Source organism: Sebastes fasciatus, chromosome 1, assembly GCF_043250625.1.
Source record: "Sebastes fasciatus isolate fSebFas1 chromosome 1, fSebFas1.pri, whole genome shotgun sequence".
NCBI lineage: Eukaryota > Metazoa > Chordata > Actinopteri > Perciformes > Sebastidae > Sebastes > Sebastes fasciatus.
The window spans coordinates 7254474-7279266 of record NC_133795.1 but is presented as its reverse complement, the minus strand read 5'-3'; the positions used below and the strand labels follow the sequence as shown (position 1 = coordinate 7279266).

Genomic DNA, 24793 nt, shown 5'->3' with positions numbered 1-24793 from the left:
TTTGAGCTGCAGCTCAGCGACCAAAGTTGTGCTTTGCTCAACACAGCGAAAAGCCGTCAAGGCGTGGTGCAAGCCATTGGAAATAACGGATTTCAGAGCGCAGTGGTGGCGTTGTCGCGTTGTGTCTGAAAGGGCCTTCAGTGAGGGAGAGACGAAGAGGGAAATGGAGATTACTAAGAGAAAAATACTCAAGCAGGGGCAAACAATTAATGAAAACTGATGAGTATTAGTTAGGGTTAGCCTTCTTCCTGAGAATTAAATGTAAAATTAAAAGTGTTTGACATAAAAATGCGGTTGCAGTGTAGCTAATTATTATTTTGTTATTTTCATTCTTTACAAATCACCAGAATGCAAGAAACAAATCCCCAGACCCCCTGCTTTGGTTTCCCAATCATCCTTATTTGTAAGGTCTCACGGTTGGCAAATATGCAGCCGTCACCATGCTGAGAACCGTTTGGAGGCAATCCCTCAATCACAGATATGCTCTGAATTTGGAATTCATCACCTTTAAAATACTCACATTAAATAAAAACATAACAACAAAAACATTGAATAAAAAAGTTGTTACAGACTTTTGTGCCCACAACTAACTGCCGACAGTGAATACAGAAACATGAAATTATATTTGAAACGACTCTTCAGGTGCTGAGGGTGATATGAGTGGGTGGATTCAGTGATTAATGTCGTGGTGAGAGGGGACAGAAAGGGGAAATTTCAAAGCAATTTCAATAAAACTCATTGACAGGCATTGAAACCAGCCATGAGTTGTGCATTTTTCAGCTCATGCACAGCTTCAAATCTCTTTGTCCTCTCCTCATCCTCCTCTCAATCACGTAGTGGTGTCCTCACTGTAGGACAGCAACACCTGATTAATACAGAATGTAGCTGAAATTAACAGCTCTCTTAGTCAGAGAGCTAATAATAAAAAATCATCACACCTACATCTGAAATTATTATATTTCCTGCTTGGGGGCAAGTATGTTATTAACACAGAGCCCATCAATATACTGGATGTGTGTCGTACTGTGAGATAACAGTTAACTCTGAAACAGAGAACTTTCTCTTTCTGAGTTATCGCCTTTTGTTACGTTTATTTTATTTTACCACGCAATGTATTTATATAATCCCAAAATGCACATATAATTAGATAAATCAGCCATTATGGAATCAAGTGAACAACATTTCAGCACCTTTCAGAGGGAGAAAGAGAGCAGCATTAATTAAGATACACTTAATTATGTCGGGCTTAGCCTCACTTTAACTGCTGCTATGAGTAATGCAGACAGATAATGAATAAACCCCTCAAAGCACGTTACCTCTCAGAGCGCCCGTTATCAGGAAATGAGGCCCCAGATCTGTGTGTAGGGAACCTGTTGACATGGCCTTGTCACAACAGGAGATGGAGTCATTTGGTTTCGCGCTGTATGCGCCATTAGAGGGTGAAACCTGCATGAAATCAAACTGTGTGAAATAGAAGGATAGAGGGAGTCAGACCTTCGCTTCAAAAGGCCCAGAGTTACGGTAAATGGCACATATAAACTCGACTCAGGTGGAGCTGGAGCTGCCTCTGACTGATCTGAAGAGTGAGGGCAGCGTTGGGGAAAGATGTGGCGATGTTAAAACATACGACCATTTTGCTGCAGACACATCTGCTCTGTAGGTAATCAGTGGAGGCCACTAGCTATAATGGGTCCAAGTGCAAGTTTTTCTTTTTATGGCAGGACATAAGATTGCAAACAAGCACATGTGCATTTGTAAATGGGCCTCTTACCTGTAAAGAGATGATGTGTCCTGCGGGAAAAAGAGGTAATAGATGTCAGTTGGTTTCATTCTGCAGGCTGTTCTCATGTCTTTATCAAACAGAACTCTTTCAGTTGAATCTTCCTTTTCTATCTTAAATTTACAATCGCACATGAGGGGTTCACATCAGCTGAGATAGCAAACATCATACAGCTTCTGAATATACAAATCTGTATCGTTTAACAGTTAACAAATATTGCTGGAAGGATTTATGTGTATTACAACTCACACTCTGTTAATGCTGCTTCAACCAGCTTCCAGAATATTCTTTCTCAGTAGATTTAATACTGTTAATATATAATATTAAAGGTGCAGTGTGTATCTGGCGACATCTAGTGGTGAAGTTGCAGATTGCAACCAACTGAAGCTTCTCCCATGTGCCAAGCGTGGAGGAGAACTACGGTGGCCGACGCGAAAACATGAAAACGTGAAAACGTGAAAACGTGAAAACGTGAAAACGCAAATGGCCCTATGTAGAGCCAGTGTTTGGTTTTTCATTGCCATCTCCCGGTTTCTGGCGTGGCGTGGCGTGGCGTGGCGTGGCGTGGCGTGGCGTGGCGTGGCGTGGCGTGGCGTGGCGTGGCGTGGCGTGGCGTGGCGTGGCGTGGCGTGGCGTGGCGTGGCGTGGCGTGGCGTGGCGTGGCTTGGCGTGGCGTGGCGTGGCGTGGCGTAAGCTATTGGAAATAACGGGGTTCGGAGCACAGTGGTGCCGTTGTGTCATTGTGTCTGAAAGAACTTTCAGTGAGTGGGAGAAGGAGAGAAAGAAATGGAGAGTAGGATAAAGAAATAGGCCTACTCAAGCAGAAAATGAATGAATGAGTGAATGAATGAAAACTGATGATGCCAGAGATTCACACCAGAGGGGCCGATTACTCTGTATTCGTTCCTGAGAATTAAAAGTAAAATTAATATTATTCAACATAATGTTGGGTTTGTATGTTTACAAATGTGGAAAACTTTAATAAAAAATTCAAGTTCAAAAACAATATTTAACATTAAACTGCTGTTGCAGTGTCCTTTCTAATTATAATTATTTTGCCATTTTCAATTTTTAAAGACACCAGAATGCAGGAAACAAAGTCTCTGAGACACTAATTATTCTAGTCGAGGACCCCCAAGAATCCTCACTATTTTTGAGGTCTCAAGGTTGGCAAGTACAGTATGCCATATGTAGATATAAACGGCTCATCCTAAGGTAACTAAAACATGATTCTTATTTTCAGGTGATTATATACTGAAGAAAACATAAACATTATTAATATTATATTCCATGGCTGCCAATAGATCCCCCTAAATGTTACACACTGTTCCTTTAAGCCGGCCTGTTGACCTATCTACCGTTTTACTGCATACATAAACAAAATATTAACAACAATACATACATTATATAAACACCTTTGGCCATTTAACCTTATAAAAATGTAATTACACCCCATTTTATTGCATTGCTGTAGTGCACTGACCTGAATGAGCAACCATAAACATTGAAATGTTAAACTGCCCCCTGATAGTAGGGGACCAAATGAAACTCACTCACTCAACCGCACTTTACCTTGTTGTGTTTCACACAAACCTCAGACAAACAGTGATGTTTAGTCACAGAGCCACAGTGACAATAAATAAAAATACTAACAGTGAGGGCGCCGGGTTTCTAACATGACCAAACAGGATTTTCTTCATCAAACTTTATCAAAACATCAGAGAGGTTTTAAACCTCCTTAGAAATAAGTTGTTATGAGATAACACACACTAGTCTACTAACTTGTTTTGTACAGGAAAATGAAGGGACAGGAGTTGTGTTGATTCAGCAGGCCGTGGAAGAGGACAAATGCTTTTGAATGCGAGGTTAACTGTGGAGAATCAGCCTGGAGGACACAAGAGACCGTCCAGTGGTTTTACACAGTTCCTCCATCTCATCACCAGAGCAGAGGATATCCGCTATAGTTGTCCATCACATCATGATTACTGAAGAAAAGTGAATGAGAAATAGAGAGAACATGCCCCCGATATAGAGCAAAATGGGCTCAACCTGATTAAACTGAGCATATAGATGCAAATTTCCAGCGGAGATAAGGAGATAAGTGAAGCCTAAAGAGCCCCATTAGAGGGGATCTCAGTGTGAAATAGAACAGTGAAGTGTCTTATTATCCCAATACATATGAAGTATCTTTATCATTTACACATTAATTCCAGGCTAAATCCCACTCTACATGCAGCATGGCTGAGTTACAGTCATGAAAGTTCTCTGCAGTGATCACCACGCTCACAGCTTATTTAAAAGAGAAAACCATAACATATTTTAGTGAGAAATGGTCGAGCTTTGTTAGATGTTGGAGATACATTTTGATATTTTAGGAAAGACACTTATTTTCTTTCTTGCGAGAGTTAAATGAGGAAATTGATACCACTCTCCCATGTCTGTGTGCTAAATAGTCAAAAAGTCTGCAGCCAGCAGACAGTTAGCTTAGCTTAGCATAAAGACTAGAAACAGGGATAAAACACGTATACACAGATGGACGATGCATCTCCACTTCCTCCCACTGTACAAAAGCTAAGCGCTGCCATCTTCATCATCGTTTGGAGCCAGAGTCTGAGATCAGGGGGTTGGAGCTACGGTATCGAGGAACCGCCAACACACCCGCCTGAGCCAATCACAAGCCGAACACGGCCACAACTTGTTAGCGTGAGCCACCCAGCTTCTACATTAGTACCACAGTAGACTCGCTAGAAAGACACAACAACTAACCATAATATCTCTACATTTATGATTAAATTGACACATTTTCTATACTGGCATGTGACGGTTATGGAAAGTTAAAGTTACATCTCCTCTCTCATACAGTTCCTGAGCCTCCAGCTCCGCAACTACTTCACTCAGAGCAGCTGTCAATCATGACGTCTCACCCCTTTTTATAGCATCAAATAACTAATTTAAACCAAAGTTATCAGAAAAATTAACACTTGAACATACGTCAACATGATAAGAACTACCTAAACTTTGACTTTTTAGTTTGGCTCATGTCCCATCCGCTACCAACATGGAGGGGGCGGGCTTTATGACCTTTACTGCAGCCAGCCACCAGGGGGCGATCAAGATGTTTTGACTTCACTTTTAGGGAGCTGTCATGTCGTCCATCTTTATATACAGTCTGTGGTTTTATAGAGTGGGTGTAGGACCTTCAGATCTACAAGCCAAATGCCAACTACACAATCACCCGCACAAAGGTAAGCTAACGTCAGCTAATACTATGCTAACTGAATGCAAACAAAACGTCGGCTAATCCTGCGTGCATTAATCTAGCAGTATCTTGCAAAGTGAAACCCATAACGTTAGCCTAACATTGTGTCCGACTGTATACTATATATACTACATTTTGTGTTTTGAATCTCATTTGCTGTGACGTGTTTTGTTTTAGTTCAGAAGTTCTTTTGACACGTGAAAAGTAAACAGTAAACTCTTACCCTTTATCCTCCAAAAATGGCCATCCTGCCGTCGGTGACGTCACATTCCCGTTCCCTATACACCAGGAACAAAAGGTTGGAACGCCGGCTATGAAAAGCAAAGACGAACTGGCAACAGACAACAAGGAGAGCACAAAGACATACAGGGGAGGAAGGGTAATGAGGGACAGGTGAAACTAATCAGGACAGGTTAGGTAAACACACAGGTGGGAAACACACAAGGGCAGGAAGTGAGAAGTGAGACAAAGGTGAGTATACCAAAATAAAACAGGAAATAATACATGAAAACTGGGAACAAGGAAAACATAACCTGTACATGCCTCTCCTACTTCAGACCTTCCTCATATATAGTCAGCAATAGAGATATTTTGCCTATTCTCTCAAGTTTATGACATTGTTCAATAACATTTGTTTATTAATGTTGGTCATTAGTTAAGCGACTGGATGTTTTGTTTTGTAGTTTGCCATGTAATTACTTTAAAATGTTATGATTTTCTCATTTGTTTCATGAAGTGCAGAGCTCCTCTTGGCTGTAATATTGTGGCAACGACATTCATACAAAATTGGACGCAGAAAGAAATATTCTTTATGAGGCTCACACCAATATGAGGCAGATGAAAAAAAGGAATTTTTCTGTTTTTACAGAACGTCTTTTCATCCAAACTCAATTCCTCCCAATAATGACCAAGTTCATACTATCATGACAGCAGCATCGTATTCATCAAATGAGCATCACTCAGCCAGTTCATCGCCGCACTGAGTCGAACAGAGGAGGGAGAGAAAAACAATAATGTTTCTGAGCTCTAAATTGTGTTTGCTGATAGCGCTGCTGCTTGGCTGGCTGTTGATGGATATTACTTTCCATGCCGTTCCCCAGGCCGCCGTGTGAAGCAGTGCCTTTTTGAAATGAGCGATTGTGTGATGCTCCTCTTAAACTAGTTCAGCATGGCATCATTCATCATCTGCGGCACAGCCAGCGGGGAGCGGCAGCGTCCCCGTGTCTGCCAGTCACAATGGGGTTACAGGGAGAATTGCTGTGTGCAACCTCACAATGCTGCACTTTGCACTGGACCACTGAGATAGCACTGCTTTCACATTTCACATACGTCTGAAACAACTGAACCACAGCGGTAGCTATTTTAGGAGCTATTCTAAAAGGACTGCCACCCTGCATCCTGTATTAACACCAAAAGATTTGCCCAAGAGATTTCTCCTGAGGGCGAGGAACAGTGCAACAGCAATGTATCATCTACGCAAAAACTGGGACTAGAACATCTTTTACAACATATTGCTGTGTTTGAATAAACTTACTGTTATTTCACAGTTATGTCAACACATATGGAATGATGTTTAAGTCTATACAATCATCCAAATGGGCAGGATAAAGGTTTTTCCTCCTTACGTGTGAGGGATTTGGTTGCATCTAGTGGTGTGGTTGCAGATTGCAACCAACTGAGTACCCCTGCGCTCACTTCTCCCTTTCCAAGACTACGATAACGTGAGCCGCCAAGTGCAAAACCGTGGTACAGTGGAAACCGCTTATAGTGAATCCTTCCTATACAAATGCTTTAAATAATTTGCTTATAGTAATCAGTCATTTCATACATGACACCATATGGAAAAACATTTTAAAAGGCTGGTGCTGCGTGCACATTGATATCATGACGGGAAAAAGGAAAGTAATTTTCTCTGAATAAAAAACAAATGCTCACAGGTAAAGCACCTGTGGTTGAAGCCGCCCTCGTCAAGTGGATTGATAATGCCTGGTCATGTAATGCCCATCTCATCTCTCATCTCATCTTCAACCACTTATCCGGGGTTGGGTTGCGGGGGCAACAGCCACCCTCCTGAGAAAACCCATTTCGGTAGCTTGTACCCGCGATCTAGTTCTTTCGGTCATGACCCAGCCCTCATGACCATAGGTGAGAGTAGGAACGAAGATTGACTGGTAGATCGAGAGCTTGGCCTTCCCCTCTTTTTGTCACAATGGTGACGAAAAGCGAATGCAATACCGCCCCCGCTGCTTCCACTGTAACGCCGTTCGCCTTTAGGAACAACAGAAGTCAGACGGCGGCTGGCGGTACCACGGTTTTGCCTTCTGCAGCTCATGTTACCTCAGTTTCACAAGCACGTCGGAGAACTACGGTGGCCTTCAGGTAACGTAAAAACGTGAAAGGCTCTCTTTATAGCCAGTGTTTGGTTTGTCTGTTCTGGGCTACTGTAGAAACATGGCAGAGCAACATGGTGGACTCCATGAAGAGGACCCACTCCCTATGTAAATATGAAGGACTCATTCTAAGCTAACGAAAACAATTCTCAGGTGATTATACACTAAAGAAAACATAGTTATGAATATAATTTTTGCTAATAGATCCCCTGAAACGTTACCCACTGTTCCTTTAACACCTGCTGTTTACTGTTTCAGTCAGGTTGTTAGTGCTCCACTTTCAGGCTGTCCTTACTTTTTCTGCAGCACATTTAAAATCCACACCTGCCAACTCTTCAGTCTGTGTTTGTGTGTTTTGGAGAGGAAATTATTTGCATAGGGAGCAAACATATTGTTAGCAGTTAATTTAAGGCTGACTTTGGATGCGCTGCTATTGGGAAGCTTTACCCACAGTGTAAAGGGCAAAGCTGACCTCAGCAATTCCCAGGCACATCTGAATTCTGATTTCCAAAAACCTTTTTTCAAGTGACTTTTCTACCACATAATTGTCTCTGAATTTAATGGATTCAACTTGAAGTGCTTCCGAAGTGCAGCTGCTGCACCCACCACTTTCTACCTGCTGTATACGCGGAGCTGCAGCTCTGTGGGTTGATCGAGAGCTGTTGTTGTTGGCCATCAGAGACTGGCAAAAAACCTACATAAAACTGGCTGCCCTTTAAATGTACTGCAGTTTCAGAGTAGTTAAAGAAGAACATCCACAGTGTGTGAGATAGACGTAAGGCTTGGTTACACCAGCATTTAAATTTAATTTCGGAGGGAGTGCCGTGACCAGTAAACCATCTTCACCGTGCTGACCTTTGTAAGAACAAAGAGCCCGAGAGTCTGAAACAGGAGAAGCTCTGATCGCTTATTTAGCTCCACAAAATGTTTGAGAAATGTTTTATAGACTGTTCTTAGACTGGAGTCAAAGGTACAAATACGCCTCTTGAATTAAATGTGTAAACTTATTGTCCTGTTAGCGACTGACTTACATAATAGCTCGCTAGCTGAGAGTTAGCAAGCTTTCTACCACAGAGAGCTATTGTGACTAACTGACTCACTTATATTCCCAGCTGCCTTGCACATTAGCGGTTAGATTGCCAGGTTCAGTATTTTGCCAACCAGCATTACAAGTAGTCAGAAGTAGAATCATATTTATTTGTCAAGTATGTGTGCACATACAGGGATTTGACTTTGTTTTTTTTGCATCTCTCTCAATGTACTTACACGGAAATAAATAACAGCTATAGGGACAAGGACAACAAAGCTGGTAGACAGGACTGTTATGTACACAAGTATGTGAAAAAATAGGTGTATATCTATAAATATTATATAAACATTATATAAATATATAAAAAAAAGCACCAATGGCCAACAATAGAATAAGAAATAAAAAATATCCATATACAAGTCAAATGTTCTGACAGTTGTAAACAAAGAAAAAGTACAAGAGAGCGCAGCATTGAGGCTGCCATTCAATGTGCCATCTTGGATCTATCCATCATCTATCCATCTCCCTATAGTCACATCACAGAGCTTCCACAACCACACATTTCACGCATTTCGCTGTACCAGTTTCTGGTGTGATCGGGCCTTTAAAGGAACAGTTTGTAGGATTTTGGGGGCTTTATTAGCAGAAATTAAATATAACAGCCCCGTCGCACAGCAGTTCTTGAAATAGTCACAAAATTTAATGTATTGATTTGTGTACATAGACACAAATTTTAAAATATTTTCAGGGTGGTCAGCAAGAAATAAATTTGTATGTAATCCACGTAATTGTGAACCAGGAAGTAAAGAGAGCGTCGAACGCTGCGTAGCGGGGAGGTCGGGGTGTTGGGTCAAAAAACACAGGACCTTTGCCCAGGAGATCGTTGTTCATGTCCCGTGTGAAACCACAAGTCAGCATTAATTTATTGTCACATAATGTACATTTGCTAACTAAGTAGTTTTATTTTGAAAAGACTGGAGTGAAAATTGACACGTGTGTCAGGTGTTGGTGGACATTTGTAGGAAAATGCACATGTTGTTGAAAGTCGTGCTGAGCGTCCCAAAAAAAAGGGAAATTTGTGTCTATGTACACAAATCAAATAGATTCAATTTTGTTACTATTTCAGGAGCTGCTGTGAGACTGTGTTGAAGTAAGTATCAAGTATGTTTTCTATAATCACCTGAAAATAAGAATCGTTGTGCGTTCGTTAGCTTAGAATGAGCCGTTTATATCTACATACGAAGCAGGTCCTCTCCACGGAGTCCACCATGTTTCTACAGTAGCCCAGAACAGACAAACCAAACACTGGCTCTTTGCATTTGCGTTTACATTTTTTCGCGTCAGCCACCGTAGTTCTCCGACACGCTTGGCACACAGGAGAAGTTTCAGTTGGTTGCAATCTGCAACCTCACCGCAAGATGTCGCCAAATTCTACACACTGCACCTTTAAGGTGTTTTTAAACCCTAAATTATTGTGTTGAATATATAGGTTTAGTTCTGTACACACATACATGCATTTGAACATTGTCTTATAAATTGCACGCAGTATTAAGCTCATGTTATTTTCAAGGGTGAGAAACAACCCAGGCCGGGGTAGTTTTGATTCAATTATGATTAATTTACTGTTATTTCCATTCATGAAACACTGATAAATAAGCTTGTTTAAAATAAAAAGGGGGGTTCAGCTTTATTTCAGCAGCATAATGTGTTTTGTTTGTTGTTGTAAAAAAAAAAAAAAAGAGACAAGTTGCTGACACAGTCTTATCGTAGCTCGATAATGGTGCCTTCAGCTCAGTGTCTTCAGTCATTAGGCACAGTTAATCATGATGCTTTAAGGTTTGTAAAATGGTAATTGATTTCTGACTCACCCTGTGCTCTGTGTGGGATGATCCTCTCTCCAAGTGAAGACTCAGTCACTGGCTTGTAAGACCATCTTGGACATGTTTTTCTTCTTCTTAAATAGATTTATGACTCAGATTTCTTGGACGTGGAACACTTAAAAGACACAGTGTTTGCTTGTTTTTCACATATACTTTATTGCCAACACTTTTTCAATGCATGTTTTTTTTCTGTTATACCATACATAATAATGTTAAATACTATGTAGGCAGTGGATTGCCTAAACATCTCAAGCGACCATCTGCAAGTTGTTTTTCATACTGTGTGCACACACACCAAGGTGTGAAAAACGGACTTTTGATTCTATGTATATATTCAGCGCCAGGTGTAAATCTGTAAGATAAAAGCCAACAGGATTTCTCTAAAGGGCTGCATTTAGCTCTCAGCTCTGCCGCTGAATATTGTTAGCACCCACCTCTCTTATCCCTCAGCTGGCACCAGTGAGCAGGAAGCATTTGTTCAGAGGACATAAGTGGTGTTCAGCATCTCTCTCCGTTAAACTCTATAAGGAAAGGATGTCCTTTTTTTTCTTCAGATGTGCAGTAAAAACTGTATCTGTGAGATGAAACAGCAGCCAGAATGGAGCAGTGCCATCTCAACCTGCCTGTAAAAAAGGCTTTACAGCTTTAGGCTAAATTTATGTGGCCTGTCTAATTTTCAGTATTATGGGATTTGGCTAAAATATAGAATAGTGTGGGACCACATCCTAAATATATCTGCTCTCTCTGCATTTTTACATCCTGTAGATGTGATGTGAATTCTGATCAAGACACCCCAAACAAGTGTAGCTTGGCATTGATTCAGCGTTACATAGCTGCAGCCCTCAAAGGTCATTTACAACCATTCAGTATAATTTGCCAGCTAGTTTTGCATAATTTAAATTAATGTTCTTTTCTCCTTTACTCTCGGAGAAAATGCACCTTAAAACACATACAAACACACTTAATCAGGGGTTATCCTTTAAGGTAACACTTTATAATAACCAGCATTTATAAATGGTAAATTGATAGTTAATTTAACTTAGTTAATAGTTATTTATTAGTTATTACTAATTATTAGTAATGCTATAATTTCTGTTATTTTATCATTAGTTTATGTAATATGAAATAATTAGTTTAGAAATTATATATTGTATCATAGCCGATACGAGACGATAACAATTACGTTCTGATTACGTTAGTAAACTATTTATTAACTGTTTATTGTTGCACACATTATAACATTTTATATACTATATTAGGTATTAGTTAATGATTATCAGCCGATTTGTAAGCCTTATAAAACATCTATAAACATGACAGAGATAGATGGACCGGAAACCAATAATTAACCATTTATAAAACATTAACTATCTATAAAAATAATGTTCATAGATGATTTACAAACCAATTATTAACCATTAACAAATATCTATCAATGTAATATTTATATATGTTTTACAAACAATTTCTTTAAAGTTTACAAATAATATCTTAACAAATACTTATATATATATATATATATATATATATATATAGCATATAAAATAACATAACATAAATTATAGCATTACTAATAATTAGTAAATATTGTTAATTATCATTTCATTGTTTGTTAACAGTAAAATAACTATTAACTATCAATTTAACATTTATAAATGATGGTTATTATAAAGTATTACCTGTTATATTAGTTTTAACATTCAGTGTAATTGACAAACTATATTGCAGAATACACAGATAAACTTTTATAACATGTTTTCATTTAAAACTGCTTCATGTCGAACTGCATTTCATTTCACTGCGGCTTCATATTCGATTACATCAAGTCTGAAGTTCAATTACTTATGAGGGCCACCATCTGACAGCTGCTCCGTGAAGAAAACAAACACACTCTACTGTACTTCCTCTTACATACTGTAGGACTGGGCCTCTAAAAACCACAGAAGTGAACAAAAGCTGAGGAAAGACTACTGGTCACGTGACCGGTGACCAAAAACTGATTACTTTAGATCTGTGCCTAAAGACTAGATTTAGTGTGATAAGGAAAAATGCCACAACATTTGTTCTGATTGGTCAAAAGTCTGGAAATTTGGTGCAGACATACTTTGGGAAAGTATATAACAGTACAACTTCGACGTTTTTAGATCAAAAGAAATATCACACTTTTATTAATAGTCAAAGTCAGGATTTTTGGAAAAATTAGGAAAAACGCTAACATTGTGTTTATTAAATGTTTTAGAATTATTTATTTTTTTACACTGCATATGGCTGCATATGGCTCTATATAAATACCACAACATTACACGGACGTTCCGTTTGTCATGAGCATGCATTTTAGCCTTTTTGCCTGTCATTTGTACGCCATGCAAACGTCCACAGTTTGGTTCAGGCAAGAAAACCACTTAGTTAAGGTAAGGAAAAATGTCACGGTTGGGCTTGAAATAAGTACGTAAACTAAGTAAAATACATAGAGAAACAACTACAGAAAACACGTCATAAACATCAATAAAAACACGTGACAATCTTCACGTGACAAACGTCACTAACGTAACAAAACAACACTCTAGTCAACAACGGTCTGGAACACAGGTCTCAGGTTAAAAGTCCGGTGTTTGTTGGGTCTATCCAAATGGTCTTTCTTGCTTTTTATACTACGTCATTAACTCTTACCGTAGCATTTATAGCAGATGCATTTACATTGCAGTCAACACAGGAAACATGGCGTACAAATGACACACGAAAATCAATAAAGGCGTACTTATCATGGCATTTATACATCTTTTCGTGCGAACCGGCTGGCATACTGTATGTCTGCACATATTTGATATTAAACTTGTAATGAGTTCATAGATACCAAATACACGATTGTGCTCCTTGTAGTTTCTGAGATACAGACATTTTCTTGTCATATTACATCTAGTCTTTGGGCACATGGAACTACTGTTTTCTCCTAAAATATAACGAGTCTACTTCAAAAACTGTAGTCCCATGTACCCGAATACTATTGTAGATATAGTGTCCTGAGAAAAACTCACTTTACAGCCAAACAGTTTGACCGCTTTTGAAAATTTCTTCACATTTGTGCTTCGGCAAGCTCAGAGAAGACTTCCAGATTTATTCGTGTCACGCCTTTCATTAGCAGATATCACAAAGTGCATATAACGTAGTAAGACAATGAGATTTAAAACAACCACGAACCACACACTTGAACAAGCTATAAACTTGAACAAAAGCCAGTCTACACCGGCTGTGAGATGTTTTTTAAAAGTGTCTACAGTCCAGTGGGAGTGAGTTCCAAAGTCTGGGAGTTACGACCTCAAAAGAGTGATTGCCTTTGATGGTCTTAAAGGCTTCAGTGTGATACACGAAACAAGCCCCAGTCAGATGACCTCAGTGACCTCCTGACAAGATACAGCACTGTAGTGAGTCAGTCTGTGAGAAGGAGACGGACCATGTGTTGATTCTAAAGTGATAGCAAGGATTTTGAATTGATTTCTGAATTTAATGGGGAGCCACTGTAAGAATATCAATACGGGGAATCGCAAATGTGTCTGCGGCAACCGTTTGTGAAGCGTGACGCCGCCACCATTTGTGATCTTCGTTTAAGCAGCGCTTGCTTTTGTGAGACCAGCCCCTGGTACGAAGCAACCACTTGTAAACGATCGAGAGACGACCTGCGGAGTCGAGTAAACAGAGCGGATAATGAGCTCAGTGATATTCCTTGTGGTGGTCAAAACATATGCAAATGTCCTATAATTTGACTGTGCTGCTGGTAATAAACCTGATGTTCTACTATAGACAGTGAGTCAGTATGTATGTGGGACGTGTGGTTGATGTTAAGCAGAACAGGGACATACGTATTCTGCTGCACTCCAACAGAGAGAGACCTCTGGCTCTCAACTCTGTTTAATCACCTCTCCGAGGGATACACAGCTCCACTGAGCCAGGCTAGCTGCAGGTGTGACACACACACACACACACACACACACACACACACACACACACACACACACAGACACAAACACACCTACACTTACATCCCCCCACTTTTACCTAAACAACAAAGCAGTAAGCAGGATAGACTGCAAACCAATAAGGATGTGGTACATCAGTGGCTGCAACATCTAGTGGTGTGGTTGCAGATTGCAACCAACTGAGTACCCCTCCGCTCACTCCTTCTTTTCCAAGACTGCGGTAACGTGAGCCGCCGAGTGTAAAACCGTGCTAACACGGTTCACCTCACTTAGAGGTCATCCTTACCATAATAACACTACAATAGGAGCATCATTGGTCAGACGGCGGCTGGCGGTACCACGGTTTTGCACTCTGCGGCTCACGTTACCACCGTTTCACAAGCGTGTCAGAGAACTACGGTGGCCCTCAGGTAACGTAAAAACACAAAAGGTTCTCTCTAGAGCCAGTGTTTGGTTTGTCCGTTCTGGGCTTCTGTAGAAACATGGCGGAGCAACACGGCGGACTCCGTAAAGAGGACCAGCTCCCTGTGTAGGTCAAGCCCCCAGGAAGAGCACCAGTCGTTGATGCCAATTTTCGTAGTGGCCAAACGGCGGTACTACAACTTCCGTGTCTGTCACGTGATGCCATTGGGTCCAAAAATACTTTTTCCCATAGACTTACATTGGGAAAGAGACGTCTGTAACTCAGCGGATATTTTTTTTTTAGGTAAATCAACTTCCCAGTACCAACACTTGAATAGTCCTTCTTTAAATCATTAGGTCCTAAAAGTTGTAAAATGCACTAATAGCCGAATCCAGAGCTATTTCCCTTCATCCGTTCATGTGAATGAGACCCAGACTGAGGCTGGAGCGAGGGTTGGGAGGCGGAGTTAGCAAGCCGTGACGACAGCGCGACGGTTGTGACCCTGTAGCGACCAAGCGGACGCTACAGCGCCTGCTCTATGGGCCCAATGGATACGGAAGATCGCTGGAAGATCTGGGTACCATTTTGGCATCATGCGCCACTGAGCAACACTCATAGGAATGAACGGGCCCCACCACCAACTGTATCCAGTTCTCTTTATACATCCATGATGTAGATATGAAGGACTCATTCTAAACTAACGAAAACACAATGATTCTTAGTTTCAGGTGATTATAAATGAATGAAAACATAATTATGACGGGCAGACACAGAGCAACATTATAATTCATTTTGAGTCGTGTTTCTGGCCATCTGACGAATGTAAGTCTGATATTCACCCTCTTTTCACTGTTTTTGGTCTCCACCAACTCGTTAGTGACTAAATGATCCACTAGCTGCTCACTAGTTGTTGTCATATCGTCTACAGTTGGTTAAAAGCTTTGGTTGCTGCTGTTGAAATGATGCTGGTGGGAGCTGCTAAATTGCCAGTTTTTCCATTGTTAATATATAAACATAGTACAGCTTTTAATTGTATCATCTTTATTTCAAGGCTCAGATGCTTGGTTTTAAAACAGTTGGGCAGTATTTTGTCACAGTTACAAAAAAAAAAGTCCAGATAGGGCACTTCGCTCTCAAATGGATGAATCAGTGATAGACAGTGATTATCATTTATTTTTGGTCTCTTCCAACTCCTAATGGAGATATCTGACTCTTTAGCGGCTAAATGCTCCACTGTGTTCACCGGCTAGTCTCTAACTGTGTCTGTCTGCGGTTTGGTGCTCAGCAGGTGGTGTACAGTGGGTTTTTTTAACCTTTTTTGTTGAAAACAGCTGCCTGCTGCAGCCCAAAACTACACTGAGAGCGAACCAAAACAGCAAAGTTGCGGCCAGACAACGAGCTGAAACTCACTATAAAGTGAGTTATATCACTCTGTAAAGCTGAGGGGAACTGCAGATGCAGGTGATGAATCTCTGTAGGTTTATAATTCAGAGTGACCCCTTTCGCATTGTCATTGATATGATAAAAATGATTGATTATACAGACAGGGAAGAACACACACACACTGCCTCAACAGTCCTCGGATTGTCTGCAGAAATGCACAACAACAAGCAGCCCGGCACTCGCATCCACTCAATATGTGAACATTGTCAACTTAATCTGATCGTCTGTGTGAAATCAAACCAGATTAAGACGAGGGATTGATTCAGAACTTCATGTTAATTCAGCATCCAAATGAAGCTTAGCTGAAGTTCAATCAGAGGACTGTCTTCATGCTATTTATTTACATCCTCTCTCTTCCTTTTCCAACTCAAATCAGCTGACCGAGGGCGGCCACTCTTTCAGTAACACCGGTGAGAGTTGACCACGACCTCAGTGAGCCAATCACCTCGCTGCTGTCAAAACTGTTCTGTTCTCTGCTGCTGTCAGCTGTCAGTTCAGTGTCGGATCCGTACAACCCTCCTCCACCCCATTCACCTCCAGTTCTCCTCACCCATGGGTCCTTCAACTGAGCTCATACGAATTCCCACTACACATCACATCCATCCATCTTCAGCCATCGCTCTCCGGCAAAAACTCTCACATTTCAACCAGTGGGCAACCTCGGGGTCTGAAAAGTAAAGCTAATGCAGAAGTGCTTTAAACTTGTATTCTTTCTAATAGCCAGCAGAGGGCGACTCCTCTGGTTGCAGAAATAAGTCTGATTGTATAGAAGTCTATGAGAGAATGAGCCTACTTCTCACTTGATTTATTACCTCGGTAAACATTGTAAACGTGAGTTTATGGTCTCAATCACTAGTTTCAAGTCTTCTTCAATACAGCATGATGTTCATTTAGTAAATTATGGTCCCATTTAGAGTCAAATAGACCATAAAGCAGGGGATGCTTATTTGCCTTTTAGAGTTGTCCGTGTTTTCGTCTTACAACTTTAACCTTTTCACAGTGAGTTTTCAGTTCATGAAAGTTAATTGTAACATTTTGGTCGCCTAAAAATGTCTTATTGAGCGTTCGGTTGTGCTTAGCTTCACCCTCTCGTGTTACTTCTGGCTGCAAAAAAACAGGATGGCGACGGCCAAAATGCCAAACTCAAGGCTTCAAAACCATAGTCCACAAACCAATGGGTGACGTCACGGTGACCACGTCCACTTCTTGTTATATAAGTCCCTCTTGATTGAACTTTGTTAGCTGTAAAAATCCATATGCATCCAACACTTTTGAGCCAACCTGTGACATTTAAACTATACATTTCTGGTTTTGGGATTTAAGTATAAAATAAAATAATTTTGCAAGTTACAATTCAGAATTATAAATCAGCAGTAGCCTTGATTCGGATGATGTTTAGCGCTCCTTTATGCGGCACAGCAAATCTAAAAGCTGCAAAGAGAGCTTCTAAACAAAGAGACAAAACTCGAACCAAGGCATGCCTGCATTTTCTTTGGTGTTTCAAAGTGTTTCAAAGATGTTTTTATCTCTTAATGACTTGCACCTGGCGAACAACTGGTGTTTTGTGTGTTTTGAATAGCAATTATGCAAAGTGTCAAAGGAGCTATTATATAATAAGGATTTTCCCATAACAATCAGGTTCTCTGTATTGTTTTCCCCTGACACGTTCACACATTCATTCACACTTGCGTGGTTATAATATATTAGCTTGGCGCTGACCCTTGAGCTCAACAAGACCTGATTCTTATTCTTACTCTGACCTCCACCACCAGACTACATGTCTAAAGTGTCAAATTCAAGTCTCATTATGCAAAACATTAAAAAATTATCACTTTCCCCACACACATTTAAAAACACAAAGTCAGCATCCTCCAGCCTGACTTACAAGATCTCAACTTTCTTGTGTTTCTTGTGTGTTCTTGTTAGAGAGAGTGAGCGACTTAGAGAATCTCTGCAGGTGGCGGAGCAGTTTGGGGACGATGAGCGATGGTGTGTCTCGGGCCCATCTTTAATTCAGATGTCTTTGGTTCTGGTGGTGGAGAGAAAACAAGAGACTTAAGATACAAGATTGATGCTCAAGTGGGAGGCGTGCCGTGCACAGCCAGGGTGAGTCACACAGCTGAGGCATCGTGCAACGAAACAAGCGGTAGATTTACAGTTCATACGTCATGCCATATTGATCGACCGGGCTGTCTGGTTTGGTTGTTGTATTCGTAAATCACATCAGACGCTGCCTTCTTTATGGGGTTGTTTCTACTGAATCGTTGCTGACATATTAATAGAAATGCAGCTGAAATTAATATTTGAGAATTTGTCGTGTGAAGGACACTTTTGAAATAGAATAAACATGGCTGGAAACCCACAGGAGGGCCCTGGGGCAAAACTGAACCCCAGCTGACGCCTCTTCCTCTCACTCACTGTGTATTGGATCAACTTCAAGGACCCGTCAAGTAAACTACACTCCTGGCAGCTTAATCTGGAGCCACAGAAACACGCCAGCACTGTGTCAGTTAGTTTGTGATCATTTGATTGAATACAACATGATTTAGGATTAGGAGCCACATGAGTAAAGTATACACCAAAATAACAAATGTCTCAAAATGATCATTCAAATGGTCTCTGTACAAATTGGGGATGCAATGTCAGTTACACCTCACTATAGGGAAGTTGTTGGACAAAATGACCAATATAGACTGACATATACAAAGCTCGGCTGGTGTTCTGCGAATTAACAGAACATCATGTTTAATAACATGTTGACATTTTAACATCTATTTAAGGGATGTCAAAGATAAAACAACCGCCAAGGTTTCACTTCAAAGAGTAGGCCACAAATGCAAAACACCAGGCAGGCAGGTCAAATTAATGAAAGGCGAGCTTTAATTATAAATCTGGTAACAAAAACAAAACTGAGAGAGCTGGCGGAGGCAAAGTACAATGGAAAAACACCAAAAAAACTGGTATGGCATGAGGTACACCAGTAACAAATGCAAACAACCTGACACTGAAACATAGACTGCATGTAAGAAGTGAACATAGTCACTGTGACGTCACTCAATGGTTTGTGGGCTGCTGTTTTGAAGCCTTGAGTTCAGCATTTTGGCCGTCGCCGTCTTGTTTTTTTACAACCAGAGGTGACACAAGAGGGTGGAGCTAAGTACAACCGAACACTAAATAAGACAATTTAGGCGATCAAAAATTAACACGAAAACACGGACAACTCCCAGACCGGACAACGCCGTGGTAGCGACCTGTCAATCACAAAGTAGCCACACCCTAAAGCATCCCCTGCTTTATGGTCTATTTGACTCTAAATGGGACCATAATTTACTAAATGAACATCATGCTGTATTGAAGAAGACTTGAAACTAGCGATTGAGACCATAAACTCATGTTTACAATGTTTACTGAGGTAATAAATCAAGTGAGAAGTAGGCTCATTTTCTCATAGACTTCTATACAATCAGACTTATTTTTGCAACCAGAGGAGTCGCCCTCTGTTATGCATAATAAAGCATACCTGTATTAAAAAGAGTGGCTGTAACCTATTGAGATGAAGAGGTGAACAACCTTTAACTTCATTTCCTGTAATATAAAAGCACAAATTACTGATCATTGCATACAAATTTAAAAAGAAATCCTCCTGATATATGCCAGGTTGTGTCATTTTAAATTCTGAAATGTATCCTGCTATGTAAGTGAGAAGTCAAGAAGTCATATAAATCAGAAATGTGCTCAGTAAAGGCAATGGCAATCTGTTTATTTTATTAAGGGATATTTTGAGTTTAAAAGTTGACATTTTGACCTTATAGAGGAAATCAGTGGGTCACAAAAGCCAAACATGAATCATCTACTGGGGACTTTAAATATGTATCCATAATTGCCATTGTTTGGCCCGATCATATAGAGAGACAAGCCCTCATAATACACGACCAATATGAGCTCTCATTACCATAATTACCATGCAGGGCTGGATCACATGTTGTATAACTCTTTCTATAGATTTTCTTTCTAGCTGAAGTGTGGCCATTTCACAGTAAAATAAAACAAAGACATCCTTCAGAGGATAAATGGAAATGTAAGGAGAGGTACGAGTGGAGCGAAACTACAGGTGCTTGAATTAATTGTATGTACAGCAGTTCCCCATGTTCCCCCAGAGACAGCAAACCTCGGAGAACCAAACACAAAGGAAGCACATAAGAAACGCAAATCAGAATAAAGCGTAATGTCTCATCATTTGCCTGATAAACTGATTTCTGCCAGCTTCACATATATTCACATCTTGGCAATCCCATTTTAAATCCTGCTTTTTCCAAGTCCACTTTGTAAAAATGGATTGAAGCGATAATACAAGGGGTAGTGTGCCTATTTTAATACTGAAGTACAAAATCAGTGCACCATAAACTGGTGTTTTTGTGTGGATTTTTTTCTAGAGATTACTGGTTAATCACAGTACCAAACACTGTGAGGTCCTTTGTCTTAATTTTAATGCAGTTTAAGACTCTCTCTTGCTGCTTTTTGCTTTGTTCAACCACTGTGCTGCTTATACTGCCCAGTCCTACTCTTTTTATTTGAAGTAAAGCACTGTTGCTGTTGTTGTTCAATCAAAGATAAAAGCTTCCATAAACTGGAATCACTCCTATGATAAAAAATGAAAAAAGAAAGATAAACACCCACAGTTGTGATGTACAGCTGTCTACGAATGAGTGGGAGACTTTGTGGACTTAGTAGTCAAAGCTTAACATTCATTTTTATTCTCAGAAATATTATGATAATAAGAAAAGTAGTGCCTGTTGCTGACATAATTTACCATATGGGAAGCAATTATATAGAGTAATTATATTATATCTATAGACAGCTTGAAGGAATAACGACGTGCGAGTGGCATCTGTTGTTAAACTGTCATAGTGGGACGGATGTGATGTACGGCTGCAATGTGCTAAACACTGACATTTTTAAATACGGAAATGTCATGATGGTACCTATGATGACCATATGTGTGTTTCTCTTTGTGTGTGAGAACCTGTTTGAACCTTTAGTGGCAGCGTTTTGCATCCCTGATGGTTACAGGTGTGGTTTGGATAGCCTATAGGGAAGATTCGTAGTGGATTGTCTTCATAAGTAGAGAAATAATGAGTGTGTGTATCCACTTATTTTGTTTAGTTAAAGCTACAGTGTGTAGGATTTGGTGGCATCTAGTTGTGTGGTTGCAGATTGCAACCAACTGAGTACCCATCTGCTCACTTCTTTCTTTCCAAGACTGCGGTAGCGTGAGCCGCCGAGGGCAAAACCGTGTTAACGCCATTCGCCTCGCTCAGAGGCCATCTTTTCCATGACAACACTAGGAGCAACGGAAGTCAGACGGCGGCTGGCGGAACCATGGTTTTGCACTCTGCGGCTCATGTTACCGCAGTTTCTAAAGCGTGTCGGAGAACTACGGTGGCCTTCAGGTAACATAAAAACGCTAAAGGCTGATTCAGACTAAACAATAGCAGTCTGATTGTAGCCCAACACAGCCGTCGTAGGGTGTGAGCTCTGATCGGGAACGACAACCATTTTTTCTCGTATAGTGTGTCATAGCAGATGACAACCTGATGCCGTAGAAGTCTAGCATGTTTGATTTTTTTGCCTTCCATGACGTGTTCCGTCATTTTCTGTGACTTGCCACGCAGGCGCGCACTACCGTCAAACAATGGTGAAAGAGGAACGACGTTTGTGCAGTGAGGTGGAATTTTGAAATGGAGGAAAGATTTGTGGAGCTATGGCAACAACACCCCGGCCTTTTTGAGGTTTCCTCGAGGGACTACCAAGACAGAGCGAAAAAAAATAAAAAAGCTAACGTGAAATAGCAGAGGCACTTCAGCAACCCGGTGAGTTGGCTATGGCCATTAGCATCAAGCTTCCTTCCTAATGACTTCACGCACGACATGAAAGACTGCCAGCAATGATGTGGTCTGTCTGGTGACTCTCAAATCTGACATAGTGACTATCGTAACCAACAAAAATATCATGTAGTCTGAACCAGGCATTAAGGCTCTCTCTAGAGCCAGTGTTTGGTTTGTCCATTCTGGGCTACCGTAGAAACATTGCGGAGAAACATGGTGGACTCCGTGAAGAGGACCCGCTCTCTATGTAGATATGAAGGGCTCATTCTTAGCTGACGATTCTTAGTTTCAGTTGATTACACACTAATGAAAACATAGTTATGAATATTATATTACATTTCTACTAATAGATCCCCCAAAATATCACACACTGTTCCTTTAAACCGTTGAGTCCTCACTACACTCTCTTATCTCCTTCCATGCTTTAGGATCGGCTGTGATGGAGAACCATTGTGTTGTCCAACATTTGGCTTTTGCTGTCGCAATCCAAACTTCCACAGCCAAACCAATTTACTGCTGCCACCAGCACTCTTCATAGTTGCCTTGGAAACGAAACTTGCGGTAGCTTTTCTGTTTAGTGAAAGTGAAGTAATTGATGCATTATATGCTAATCAGAAATAACAGTGTGGGTAGGATGATGTGGATGTTCACTCAGTTGGCATACCAAGCAGATGCAGATGAGTGTAAAGCTGTCTGTTTCCTGGGCAGACCTTTGATGATGAATGCCAGGCGCGGCTCTGCTGATGGAAACGTCTGCTTCCTGCTCAGCAGACCAGCAAAGACACAGTCAATGGAATATTAAAATCATTATATCAGGGAATGAAAAAAATAGAGCGTCGGAGGCGGGAAATGATGGTGCGATAAACAGCAGTGATTGTTCAAAAGGAACCATTTCGCCCCGACTGTAATTTCTCAGATGCTGCTGTGGTCATCACCGATCTGCTCGGTGCAGGTAAAACGTCTCTATTTATGGTGGACAATGAAATGTTCTGCAGAAATGATTACTTTAATGACTTGTGAGACCCAATAAGGTCTTAATAGAGGAGCATATGCACATGCTGGAAAATCTATCAAAGTAAAACACATCACTTTTATGTCACCATGTGGACGAATAGCTTAAAAAGATGATCCCTTCTCTCATTGTTTCTCTTTGCTGTTATCACCTTCTCCCAAAAGGCTGCCCCTAATGAGCATAGCTCAATATGAAAAAAAATATACAGCAGCGCCTCAAGATACATGTTAGGCTCCTGACAGTTGACAGTGAGAAAAAAAAAAGAAGATGAGAATAAAACTGAAGTGCAGTATTGTGAATTATTTAGTGCACGAGGCCGTAGCAAAGATCTGACTCGGTGCTCATTTAGGAAGATTAACAGATGTGGCAAATCACTCCGTTGTCAATCTTTTACAGTTCCGAGCTGAAGAACTATGAATAAATCGGATTTCATATCTCCACTGGGAACTATTCTTTATGAGGGCCCTCTTTTCCTCTCTTCTCCCTGCACAGTATGTCTAAAAATAAAAAAGGATGCATTTGTTATCCAACCCGACTGAGGGCCATTGTGTTGCATTTTTCTCCGTGGCCTTATCTCACTCATTCAAATTCTGCCCCGACAGCAACTTCTGAATCAGTCTTACTGATTAAAGGAGGAAACAGTTCTATATAGAGCCGCACATAATGAGAAAAATACGGCGCTGCATGCTGGACAGGAGATAAGCGTGACCCGTACGACACTGGGAGGCCGACAGCCACCGATTTTGTAGAGTAGACAAATCTCACAAAGACGTATCTCTTCAAACTCTGTGTTGTTCTGAGACTCTTGTGTACCTTTACTGTCACGATAAGACGTAGTCCCAACTCACTTCTTACATCTTTACTCTTTATAAGCTGTCCTCCGACTGAGGAGCACTCAGACCCAATGAAGACACTTTCACTCAGACATTAATCTGCCACCGGCCCGCAGCCTTGCTTCACGGTCGCAGATATACCGTCCAAGGAGAATGAGAACCTCACTTCGCCACTTCCTCTCTCTCTCTTTCTGCCATCTCTCGCTCCATCTCCGAGCCACTGTTTAGACAGGAAGCCGAGTGCTCAGAAAAGCTGTTGTCTTGTTAAATGGTACAACTGAGGAGGAAATGGATAACAGCCAACCTTGATAATTGTACATCCTCTGCCTCAGACAACAGACTGAATCACTGGGAGTGATTTACCCCGAAGGCTTCTCTCCTTTCATGCTGCTTTATTAGTCAGCACCTTATCCAGCTTCACCGTTTACCTCAAATTCCTCAATATGTGACAGACAAGAGTCCATAGCCCCGCTAGCGGCTGTGTGAGGCTCTACCATCCAAACTCGTCACAAACTGATGTTTTATCAGGACCCCTTGGCGTCACTTTTTAACGCACTGGGTAGCCCAGCGCGTCAAACTATAACGCTCCACTATAGTCACAGTAAACACATGGTTAATGTTGTGAATTCAAACTAAAAACCCTTGCTTAGGTTTAGGTAACAAAACTACTTGGTTATGTTTGGGAAAAAACATCCTGGTTGGGCTTAAAATTGCTACGTTTAAGTGAAAATGAAACTGTGAAACACAACACATTGTTGGTTTCACACAGGACCCGAAACAACAGTGTTTTTCGCTCTTTAAACTTTGTCACCACACTCCCCGACCACTTTTTCCAGGCGTTTTCATATTGACGTGGCTGGGTTTACATTGTTGTTACTTGAAAGCCTGGTGCGTCTCATACAGA

General features: G+C 40.9%; 1 long non-coding RNA gene across 2 annotated transcripts; it reads right to left on the bottom strand.

Annotated features, from left to right (window-relative positions):
- Positions 1-1066: 1066 nt before the first annotated feature.
- Positions 1067-1793, bottom strand: LOC141777097 (uncharacterized). 2 transcript variants are annotated; one of them, XR_012595848.1, is made up of 3 exons: positions 1772-1793; positions 1317-1461; positions 1067-1190 (listed from the first exon to the last, which is right to left on the bottom strand). It is a non-coding gene; the product is annotated as an uncharacterized LOC141777097 (long non-coding RNA). The 2 variants fall into 2 exon arrangements; XR_012595849.1 differs by having other exon boundaries at positions 1317-1446.
- Between the last annotated feature and the right edge of the window lie 23000 nt (positions 1794-24793).